The sequence below is a fragment of the Carcharhinus amblyrhynchos genome, chromosome 9, assembly GCF_965287045.1.
Source record: "Carcharhinus amblyrhynchos chromosome 9, sCarAmb.v2.hapA, whole genome shotgun sequence".
Lineage (NCBI taxonomy): Eukaryota > Metazoa > Chordata > Chondrichthyes > Carcharhiniformes > Carcharhinidae > Carcharhinus > Carcharhinus amblyrhynchos.
The window spans coordinates 97,056,932-97,069,091 of record NC_137332.1 but is presented as its reverse complement, the minus strand read 5'-3'; the positions used below and the strand labels follow the sequence as shown (position 1 = coordinate 97,069,091).

Sequence of the window (12,160 nt, the reverse complement as noted above, 5' to 3'; positions counted from 1 at the left end):
ACGTATAAGATAATGAAGGGGATGGATAAGGTAGAGGTAGAGAGATTATTCCCGCTCAGAAAGGACAGCAGGACTAGAGGGCACAGCCTCAAGATAAGGGGGGGGGGGGGGGACAGTTTAGATCGGAGTTGAGGAGGAACTTCTTCACTCAAAGAGTGGTGAATGTCTGGAATTCTCTGCCGGTTGAAGTGGTGGAGGCTACCTCGCTAAATATATTTACGACACGGGTAGATAGGTTTTTGACAGACAAGGGAATTAAGGGTTATGGGGAGAAAGCGGGAAAGTGGAAGTGAGCCACTTCAGATCAGCCATGATCTTATTGAATGGCGGGGCAGGCTCGAAGGGCTGGATGGCCTACTCCTGCTCGTATTTCTTATGTTCTTATGTTCTATTTCTTATGTCCTTATGACATGTGTGTGAGGTGTATGGAACACCCTTCCATGAGATAAATAATCAAGAAAGGAAACGAAGTTGTTCGGTAACAGTGAAACGAGGGAGTGTAAACATCACATCTTTATTTTCCTTTCCTTTCCCGCTAACTCCAGCATGATATCTACCATAAAATGCACTTTCCCATAACCTCCTCTGCTAGGCTTACCAGGAGACCACCCAAAAACCTAAAAGCACCCCCAGCCTGCACACCGGCCACTCCTCGAAGACATCGATGTCAATTGTCCAAACAGGAAAAAAAGAGCTGACCCATCTGCGCTAACTCTGCTTTATTTTAACAAATAAAAAGTTGGTTTGAAATATATCGGTACTGAGAACAGAAATGCGGTTGCTGGCCGGCGTGTTTAGAATGATGCACGGAGCTGATGAAGAATGATGCGGACTCGAAACGTTGAGCTCTGTTCTCTCTCAGAAACTGGCAGGCCCGCTACTATTTTCCAGCACTTCTGTTTTGGTTGCTTTCCAGAGAGCTATGGTTCAACTGGGGACCCGAATATGGCTTGAAATGAGCAAGTGTTTCTGCAGCAGTTGTTCTGTGGCGCCGTGATCGTATAGTGGTTAGTACTCTGCGTTGTGGCCGCAGCAACCTCGGTTCGAATCCGAGTCACGGCATTTTTTTTCTAAAAGTATACGCTTCCTGCGACTCATGCTGAAACAGCATAGAAACTAATTCACTCGCTGAGTAGAATCATATGCGGTGAGAGCCATGTTTTGATGGCAAAACGCTCAATCAGTCGCACATATAATGTGATCATACCTCACACTTTTGGATACAGCACGGTAGCACAGTGGTTAGTATTGCTGCTTCATAGTTCTATAGACCTGGGTTCGATTCCCGGCTTAGGGCACTGTCTTGTGGAGTTTGCACATTCTCCTCGTATCTGCGTGGGTATTCTCTGGGTGCCCTAGTTTCCTCCCACTGTCCAAAGATGTGCGGGTTAGGTTGATTAACTCATGTTAAAATTGCCCCTTAGTGTCCTGAGATGTGTGGATTAGCGGGTAAATATGTGGGTGGGATTGTGGTCCGTGCAGCCTCGATGGGCAGAATGGCCTCTAAGTGTACTGTAGGGATTCTCTGATCTCTGATGCTCCAGAATTCAAACGCATCTCTATTATCTCCAGCAAAACAAATAAGTATTCAACTTCCCAAATGAAAATAAAGGGTTTTTTTTTCGAGTGTTTCAACTGTTAGCACTCTACATAACGTGGGATAAGAGCTTCGTCGAATTCGGGCTGGCGTTACAATGCCAATTTCTATATTTTACATCGTTCTTCATTATTAGCAGAATAAGCTGATTTGCCAAGTTAATTATCCACTCAACACAAAACACGTATCGAGAAACATTATGCCATGAATACAAGTGATTTTTTTCGGATTCTATTATATATATGAACTTACAGGAAGGCCAGAGTGGATGGTTTCAAGGTACTAAATCGTTTGATTACAAAAATATGAATTACGAGCAGTGGGAGAGCCGGCCCCACGACACCACTCCGACTTTGACTGAGATCATGGCTGATCTGATCGTAACTTCAACCCCTCGTAGCAGGCTATCCCAGATATCCTTTCATTCCCTCCTTTATGAAGCTTTTGTCTAACTCTGTCTTTAATATATTCAGAGACTGTACTTCCACTGCCTTTTGATGAAGAGCATTCCAGAGATGGGACAGGAATTCTCCTCACCTCCTTTCTAAATGATCGACGACTTATTTTCAAAAAGTGAACGATCGTTCTAGATTGTTCGGCAGAAGTAGTTATCCTCTCCACGTCCAGTCTGTCAAAACACCTCAGGATCTAAATGGCTTTGATAAAGTCGACTCTTACCCTTTTAAAATCGTCTGGATCTCCACCTTCCCCAAAGGAAAGGCCAGCACTTTCTTGGAATTAGTCCGGAAAACTTTCAGTGTACTACTTCTAAAGACTGTACATTTTTCCTCAAATTAGCGACCATTGCTGCATACAATAGACCATTTGAAATGGAGGCTTTACATCCCTACATTTGGAACTAATTCTGCTTCCAATGAGCATTTTGTTCGCCTCAGAAATATTTGCTCTGTCTGTATACTATCCTTTTGTGATTCATGTACGAGGACACTCAGATCAATCTGCAAGTCAGCGTTCTGAACGCCCTCGCCACTTAGATTATGATCAATTTAGTTTTCTTCCTGCCATTCCACATTTACACTCCATTTGCCAGATTTTTTAATATTCATTCAACCTGTTCCCCCGCTACATTTTCTTCACAATTTACTTTCCTATCTATCTTTTTAGCATGAACAAACTTAGCAAGCACGAGCTTCAGTCAAATCATCCAAATGATTTATATACATGACAAAACGTTGAGACCCCAATTGCTGATTCACGTGCCATACTAATGGCCACATCATGTCAACCATATATAACGCTGCTCTTTGTGAGCTAGTCAAACTTCAATCCCGGTCAATATGATATCTGCTACGCCAGGAAATAGTATTTTCAGCAAGAACAAGGATCCTGGCTCCTGGAAATCTGAGGAAAGTGCAAACATCAGCTTCCTTTAATTCAAAGCAAACATGACTCTCATAAGTTTGTCAAGACGTTTTCCCTTTCACATAAGACTTGATATTCTTGAACTCTTCCATGTTTTCCTCTGTAGCAGTTCTAAATAATGATTCCTAACGCGTTTCCCTGACAGACTTTAGACGAAATAACCCGCTGTTTCCCTTTTTCCGCTTTCCTCGCATTTTCTTGAATTAGAGAGCTGGATGTTATGGATGACATGCCAATTAATGATTATTTTGATTTCTGTTAAGGCCAGAGGCAAGGCCTAATCTGATTCCTTAATGAAAGGGAAGGCTTAATGTTTGTTTTTAGCAGCTAAGTTCGCTCGCTGAAAGTTCGTGAAATCTGTTTATTTTTCCAAATTTGCTGCAAGAACATCATGTGTCCCTCAACTGTTTCTGTTTATCGTTCAGTTTTCGAACATCTGTAGTATTTAGATAGTTTGTGTAAATGAAGTTTCATGATATCCAGCAATATCTTTCGAGGCGGAGAGCGGTGGCGGGAGATGGGAGGGGGTGGGGTGGGGGATGGGGGTGGTGGTGGTGGTGGCTGTGAGGTGAGGAGGGGGGAGGTGGGGGACAGGGGATGGCAGAGGCTGACTGGGGTGAAATGAGGAATTCAACCGAATCGTTCCCACGGCCTTTGAAGACTCACATTAATAAATTCCACATGTGCCGAAGAAAAACGGCCTGAGCCACTAAGACGAATGATTGCGTAACGCATTTATTCCTCCACTCAATTCTGCGCCTTGAAGGCAGCAGGCGAAGAACAGGAAAACTCTGCCATGTGTAACATGCACTAACAACAGAACATGCTGCAATTGCTGAACAATTCTGGAAGGATAGGTGGAGAGTTAGAAAATGAGTTTCCTTCTGAATGGGTCATAAGTGACGCAAATTTTCTATCAACAACCAATGGGTTGAAAGCTGAAACTATTATTCGGTGACAAAGTGCCAAGAAGGAGAACGCTGTCTTTCACTTGCAGGTCTCGATGGACGTATGGGTTGACCCGACCAATTGCAGCTGCAGCAAGCTTTGAGGTGTGCCGTGATCGTTTAGTTGTCTAATAGTCTGCATCGTGGCCGCAGCAACCTTGGCTTGAATCCGAGTCATGACCGCGGTTGATTGAAACGTTTGGCTTCATGCTCAAGTAGAAAGTATTTTTTTTTGGCGGAAAACTCTCAATCAGTCACATATATAACACGTCATGCATGTCTCTGAAGATCCAAAAATCACACACTTCTTCTATGCTTCCATCACATTCCACAACCCCGCACTTCCGACAGCATCCCCCCTCCCAGCGCTCCCCCCCACTCCCGCCCCACTTCAAACTCGCTTCCGTTAAAGTTGTACGAAACTTTGATTTAGACAATTGGAATATTATCTACAAGTACTAGAAGGACAGGGGTCCTTTGGAGAGGGTGCAAAGGAGTTTTTCCAGAGCGTTGTCTACTCTGGAGGGTTTTGGATATATGAAGAGATGGATTAAACTCCGGTTGCTTTCACTGGAAAGGCGGAGGCTGAGGGGTAACCTCATCAAGCACTGGAAAATTAAGAGAAACAAAAGCAGGATGGATAGCCGGAGATTTAATTTCTCAGTGCTGAATGGTCAATTACGAGGGAACAGGTTCAGGCTTTTTCCTCAGGCGAAAAGGTTAAATGTGAGAGGGGGAAGGTTTCGGGAACACATGCGTGCAAAATTTTTCACACAGACGATGGTGGGTGCAGGTATGTTAGCAACGTTTAACTGTATCTTGGTAGATACATGAACGGGAGGAAAACATAAAAATAGAAACCGCGTATGTGCAATAATAGTGGGTCTAAATAAGGATTTGGAATTGGGGCTGGCTGATTGTTCGAATGGCCTGTTCCTGTACTGTATTCTCCTTTTGTTGTTCCCTTACTTCGCTGCTTCCATTCTATCCTCACTTCCTTGTCGTATTGCAATGTCTCACGCTTTCAGTAACACCGGGGAGTTTGTTGGCTGCCATCTTTCTGGGGTTGCACGGATCCGTTTCACACGATGTGCTTTGAACATATTTGAACAGGAACATTTCGATCTTTCTGACCCATCATGGGCAAATTGCTGGAAGTGCTTTGACGTGATGGCAATACGACATTTTAGTGGGAACTTGTATTGCTAACTGACGGTCTCACATCTATGGAGAAAGTAACCGAATTGACGCCTTGAGGCCAATGTTCTGCAACAGTTTTGTTTTCATTTCAGAATTCCAACAGCCGCCTTTACTGTAATGGTAAGTGAACAATTAACTTATATTTGCAAAATAGATGTTGTTTTGCACTCAGAAGATGTCAGCTGGCGTTTATGAGCGATTGTCTGAAATCTTATCTGTTGAAAAGTGCGAGTGAACTGAATGGCAAATGATTAAATCAATAAATATTGTGATGGGAAATGAGAGGTTTAGAAGATATTCTGTGTTATGTGAAAATCCTTCAAAACGAACATGGCACATGAAAGTGATTATTTTACATTTCTCTTAGCTTTTAGACAGCATACAGTCACGGGCAGAGCTAACATTAAAGAGTTAAATGATAACACATATCTAGATGCAAGCTACTATGATTTTAAATCATAAGCTACGATTATTTTAAAACATGTAAGTTGATATTCCACATGTATTTCAAGTATTTTACTGTGATTGGACAACTTGGCCAATGCACGTTACTGAAAGGCGCAATGGTAAAATGTTGAGAGCCACATACCTGGAAACCCGTGAGCTAGCAGAACACAAATATGGAAATTATTATGAGGGAACACATTTTGCAATAATAATGAATATGTTCCATCACTGCCCAGACACAGAATAGATATGGCCCTGGATGCAGGAACAAATGAATATTCAGCTTGGCAGTAAGCTGGTGGAAACATCCAATTTGACCCTTACTGGAGCGGCTACCGTAACCAGGCAATAGGGAAGAAACTTTAGACAAAAAGAGGGTTAGCTTCCGAGTTTAATGATGTTTCCGAGAAACATCATGCTGAAAAGGAAAATATGGTTGTTTGAGGTACTAGATGGAGATTTGCATTAACCTGTGTATACCAAACAAAATTAATTTGAAACCAGTGAAGTGTGGGATAAGCCTGATAAAGAAAATGTATAACTGTTCTTTTTTTTTACTGATAACTTCAGAACCCTATCCAAGAGTTCCGTGTATCTGTGACCACTGAGATAGCTTCTTCCATTGATCACTGGTTTTTAATTTAATGTTTTACCTTTTGTACTGTGACATTAGTTTCCTAAGACTAATTGCCACCTCGTAAAAAAAAACACCAAAACGAACGATATTTTCTTTGGAAAGCAATCATTGAAAAGGATGTAAAAAAAAATGGAGTCTTTTATGTGAGGTAAATACTCAAGAAAGGAAGTATAGCCGTTTGGTAACTGGGATCGACATCGCCTTATATTGCTCTTTCATTTCTGCTAACTTCAGCATGATGTCTATCATAAAATGCATTTTCCCATTACCTCGCCTGTCAGGCTTATTTGGAGAATATCCCTTGGCCCAACCACTAAAACAAAAGGATTCTGGAAATCTAAGGATCGTGCATCCAGCAGTTTTCCTTAATTCACAACACATATAACTCCAATAAATTGGTCAAGTATGCTTTCCCTTGCAAAAAGGTATAGCATTGAGCCTTTCAAGCGTCCCACTATGGTATTTCTAAGTAACGATTGCTAACAATTTCCCAATGCGAGACTTGGACTTTAGCCCATGTGACATGTTGCGTCTTGCTTTCTGTCTCCCTCCTTTTTTCAAACGAGTCTTGAATTTAAGAGCCAGGTTATGGATGGCATAGCGATTCAAGATGACTTCAGCTCTTGCTGAGATCACCAGGATGAAAACAAAGGCTTGATGATTGAGCGGCTACAAACTTGGTTCTCAGAGAATTCCTGAGAACCATTTGTCTTTCGAAAATTGCAGCGGTTTACGTGAACAGTTGCTGTTTCTCGTTCAGACTTCGAACGTCTGTGGTATGTGGTGAGATTTTGCGAATGAATCTGCAACATTTCCGACGATTTCGTTCAAGGCGAAGGGAGCGGGTTCGTTGTAAGGGCGTATAGGTGGCAGAATCTGAATTGTACCCACGACCACAGAACAATGGCATTCACAGCTTCAACATCTACCAAAGTCAGGTTTAATTGAACCGTTAAGCTAAGTGATTGTAAAATGTATTTATCTCTCCACTCAATTCTGTGCCTCGAGGATGGCAGGCGATGAACAGGAAAACTCTGTCATTGTAGCATGCACACATGAAAGAACATAGTGGAAATACTAGAGAATTTTGAAGGAATATGTAGAGAGATCGAAAATGAGTTTCCATCTGAACGTGTCCTGAAAGAGTCAAATTTTCCCTTAGCCGCCATCGGATTGGAAGCTGAAACCTTTCTTCTGTGATATCCGAGCCAAAGCTATGTTGTATTTAGTTGCAGGGTTGCTTGGACGAAGTACACCTTCCAAAGCTCGTGATTCCAAATAAACCTGTTGGAATTTAACCTGGTGTTGTGAGGCTTCTTACTGCGCACAGCCCAGTCCAGCTCTGGCATCAGCACATCATGGACGTATTGAGCTAGTCGGGCACAAGTTAGCGCAGCAAGCGATGTGTGGCGCCGTGACCGTATAGTGGTTAGCATTCTTCATTGGGGACGCAGCAACCTCGGCCCTAAGCAAAGTTATGGCAAAAATTATTTAAAAAAAAAATTAGCCCCCTGCGGCTTATTCTCAAACAACGCAGAGAAGAATTCGTTCGCAGAGGAGAATCATTTGCCGGAGGAACAGTGTTTTGGCGGCAAAACGCTCAACCAGTCATACAAAGATTATTATTCGTGTCACAAGTAAGCTCATGTTAACACTGCGATGAAGGTACTGCGATATCCCCTATTCGCCACAAATTTTTTTCGAGTGCATTAAGCGAAAATTTATATGGCTAATGCACTTAACTAGCACGTCTTTCGGAATTGTGGGAGGAAACCGGAACACCCGGAGGCAACGCATGGGGAGAACGTGCAGACCCAAACACGAAATCCAACCAAGGTCCCTAGTAGCACTGCTAATCATTGTGCCATCGTGTCATCCCCTATAAAATCCGTCCATATCCATATACAACCGTCACATATCTCTGATGCTTCAGGGTTGTCCCGGTTAGCCTCCCTTTTTAAATTTTCGCTGCCTGCGGCTCATGCTCAAACAACACATAAAAAATTAATTCGTAGAGAATTATTTGCGGTTGGAGCCATGTTTTGATGGCAAAACGCCCAATCAGTCAAACATAAAATGCTATCATACATAGCGGTCTGATGCTCCAGAATTCAAGCGCACCTCAACTATCTCCAGCAGAATAGGTTAAAAAAAAATCACTATCCGAAGGAAAAAAAAACGTTTTTTTTCACGGTTTTTCTTGCACTCGAGACAGCGTGGAACGAAAACGTCAAGAACTATGGCTGGCGATTGCCAAGCCCATTTATATTTGACATATTTGTTTATTATTATTGCAATAAGCCAATTAGTGAAGTTAATTCTCCATAACAGCCAACACCATCACAAGTGGAGAAGCATAATGACATGAATACAAGAGAAATCACGGATTCTATTAAACATGTGCGAGAAAGAATTAAAAGGAAGACAAGGGCGGATGGTTTCAGGTTATTAAGCCGTTTGGTTACAAACAAGCATAGGAAAGAGGAACGGCAGTGTGTCAACCGTCCCCTCGACAACGCTCCGCCTTTCACTCAGGTCTTGGCTGATCTGATTTTAACTTCATCCCCACATTCATGGCTTAACCCAGGTAAACTTTCAGCCGGTCCTTTATGCAGAATTCTTCTAACTCCGCCTCTCTTACATTCAAAAACTTTGCTTCCACTGTCTTTGGAGCAAGAAAGTTGCAGAAACCAGAGATCCTCCGAGTGACAGAAATACTCCTAACCTCTTTCTTATAGGATCTCTAAACCAGGCCAATATGTTACTCCCCTCCCCTACATCATATGTTCGTATTTTCCGCAACAAGCTTCAGTGTGGAGCCATATCAAAAGGCTTCTTCAGCTCTAAGGACCATGCATCCGCAAGCTTTCATCAATACACAGCAAATGTGACGCCAATGAATTGGTCAAACATGTTTTTTTTTGTTTCACAAGGGGCCCGATAGCCTTGAAATTTCCCCAGTGCCCTGCAATTACATTTCGAAATAATGATTGCAATATATTTCCTGCAGTAGACTTTAATCTAAGTGACCTGCTGATGTCTACTTTCTGTCTCCCTCCCTCTTTCAGACCTGTCTTGAATTTGAGGACTGGATGCAATGGATGATATGGCGTTTGGTGAACATTTCATTTCCTGCTAAGATCGCAGACAATCCGACCCTGATTCTTTAATGAAAACAAAGGCTTACTGGTTTTGGCGGCAGTTAACTTCGTTCTCAGGTAATCCTAAAATCTGTTTCCCTTTCATAAAATGCTGCCAAACCTTCAGTCTATCTCACCAGTTTTGGTTTCTCGTTCAGATTTCGAATTCCCACGGTATTTACTCAGTTCGTGCAACGGAAGCTTCAGGATATCTGACGATGCCTTCGCGGTGAGACGGGGGCGGAAATCGAATCATCTGTAATAACTTGGGCGAGAAGTAGAGCGTTGTCCTTCAGTTGCAGGAGTGGTTAGGTGCAGGTGTTTATACGGGTAGCGGCAGTGAGACGCCGTGATCGTGTAATGGTTAGAACTCTACGTTATGGCTACAGTAACATCGATTCGAATTCACACACGGCAAGTGGTAATTTTAAAAAAACGCACCATGCGACTCATGCGCATCTTTCGAGGAGAATCATTTGTGGGACGAATCATGTTTTGATGGCGAAACGCTCAATCAGTCACGCAAAGTTTAAAATTTATTTATTAGTGTCACAAGAAGACTTACATTAACACTGCAATAATTTGACTGCTAAAATCCCCTGGTCGCCATACTCAGGCGTCTGTTCGCGTACGCTGAGGAAGAATTATGCATGGGCAATGTATCTAACCCTTTCCACTTTTGCGCTTGTGGGAAGCAATCGCCGAAGGGATTGCACGCAGACACGGGGAGAACGTGCAGGCTCAGCACACACAGTGGCCCAAGCAGGAATTGGAACCCATGTCCCTGGCAGCCTTGCGAACAATTGTGCCACCGTTCGCACCCTATAACATGTTTCCATATCTTGCGCCTTGAAATATATTTGATGTGACAGCATTCAAGGGCGGTATTTTGCCCCAGATAAGAACAAAAGAACATAAGAAATAGGAGCAGGAGTTGGCTATCTAGCCCTTCGAGCCTGCCCCGCCATTCAATAAGATCATGGCTGACCTGAAGTGGCTCACTTCCACTTTCCCGCTTTCTCCCCATAACCCTTAATTCCCTTGTCTATAAAAAACTTATCTACCCGCGACTTAAATATATTCATCGAGGTAGCCTCCACCACTTCAACGGGCAGAGAATTCCAGAGATTCACCACCCTTTGAGTGAAGAAGTTCCTCCTCAACTCTGATCTGAACTGCCCCCCCCCCCCCCCCCCCAACTCCCTTATCTTGAGGCTGTGCCCTCTGGTCCTGCTATCCTTTCTAAGCGGGAAGAATCTCTGCCTCCCCGTCAGATAATGCGAAAATTCTTTGCAACGAACATGGCACATGACGCAGTTTCTGGAAAGAAAAACATTAAAGTGGACATGTGAAAATGTAAGGAACGATGTTGTGTGAGATAAATACTCAAGGAAGGAAATGAAGCCGTTAATTATTTGGCGCATTGCCACGGAAAGCGCAAACACTGGAAGTTTTCGGCAGGTCGGTCACCAACTTTTAATTCACCTGCCAAAAGATAATGTTTGTCTCGCTCCATTGAATCCCGACAACACATGAAGCATTTCGCTCAGTTCACCGTATTGTTTTCATCGAGGATGAGAATTAATCAAATTTGCTCGAAGTGATTCCGGAAGAGGATATATGGAAAAGGCTTGCGAAATTTGGAAAACCTAAAAGCAACCATCAGAGAAAAAGCTGGAAAATATCAGTAGGTCAAACAGTAACTGTAAGAATACAACAAGAACTGACGTTTCGAGACCAGACGACCCTTTGCAAAAACAGGGAACAGTAGCTTCGACCCAGAATAGAGCAGGCGGGTCTCTGTGGCCTCGCTTTTGTGCTTGAGCAGCAAAATTGGGGCAGGTGCTCAGAGCAGTAAATAGTGAGTGTTGGCCAGTCGGAAGTGTTGGCTCCAGGAAGAGCATAAGGTTTTTCTTCGACTGAAGGTGAAGTATTTCCAAAGTGCATTTTCAAAAATAGTGGAGAGGTTTCTGTGTTTTCCTGTTATTGAACAATCTGTATTGCGGTAACAGATTTCCTATTCACTGCCGCGCATTGTTTGTGTCAGCTATTGTGTTTGATGTTGTGCAAATACTGGCGTTGTGCAATAAGAAGTCTCACAACACCAGCTTAAAGTCCAACAGATTTATTTGTTAGCACGAGCTCTCGGAGCGTTGTTCCTTCATCAGGTGAGTGAACAGAATGGCAGAAAAGAGTAATTATGGCCAGTAATTATGAGATATTTAGAAGAGCTGAAGGAGAGCACTCCAAAAGCTCCTGCTACTAAACAAATTTGTTGGACCTTAACATGGTAATGTGAAACTTCTTACTGTGTTTAATGTTCTCGTGTTCACTGCCAGTGGGCATCGCCAACAAGTTTTAAATTCAATTCGTATAATAAATAGCTGAAGCTACAGGAGAGAAAAAAAGAGGGGTAAAATAACTCTGGTCCAGTAATCCCTTTGAGTTTACCTGTCCACTAAGTCACAGTTCCATTGTAAATGATTTTATGTAGTTGAATTCGCCTCAGTCTTGAATCTCTTAGTGATTGTTGCACTCTGAACTGGAACACATCCTTAAAAATACATGCGCCTTGTGGTAGCAGGCACAACATTCCAACATTTCACTTTCATAATTCTACGGAATATTCTGTATATTCTGAACGCTGCCATGTTTTTAGATGAGGAACGTTTCAGCAAGTTGAACATAATGCTGGCGATTACAGTGCCATTTTACAATTATTATTACAATGAGCTGATTTGCAAATTTCATTCTCCAAACAGTCGACACAGAGCATGAAACATTACGCCGTGAATACAAGTGAATTTTG

General features: G+C 42.7%; 1 non-coding gene across 1 annotated transcript; it reads left to right on the top strand.

Annotated features, from left to right (window-relative positions):
• Positions 1-990: 990 nt before the first annotated feature.
• trnah-gug (transfer RNA histidin (anticodon GUG)) lies at positions 991-1,062 on the top strand. Its single transcript has one exon. It is a non-coding gene; the product is annotated as a tRNA-His (tRNA).
• Positions 1,063-12,160: the final 11,098 nt, after the last annotated feature.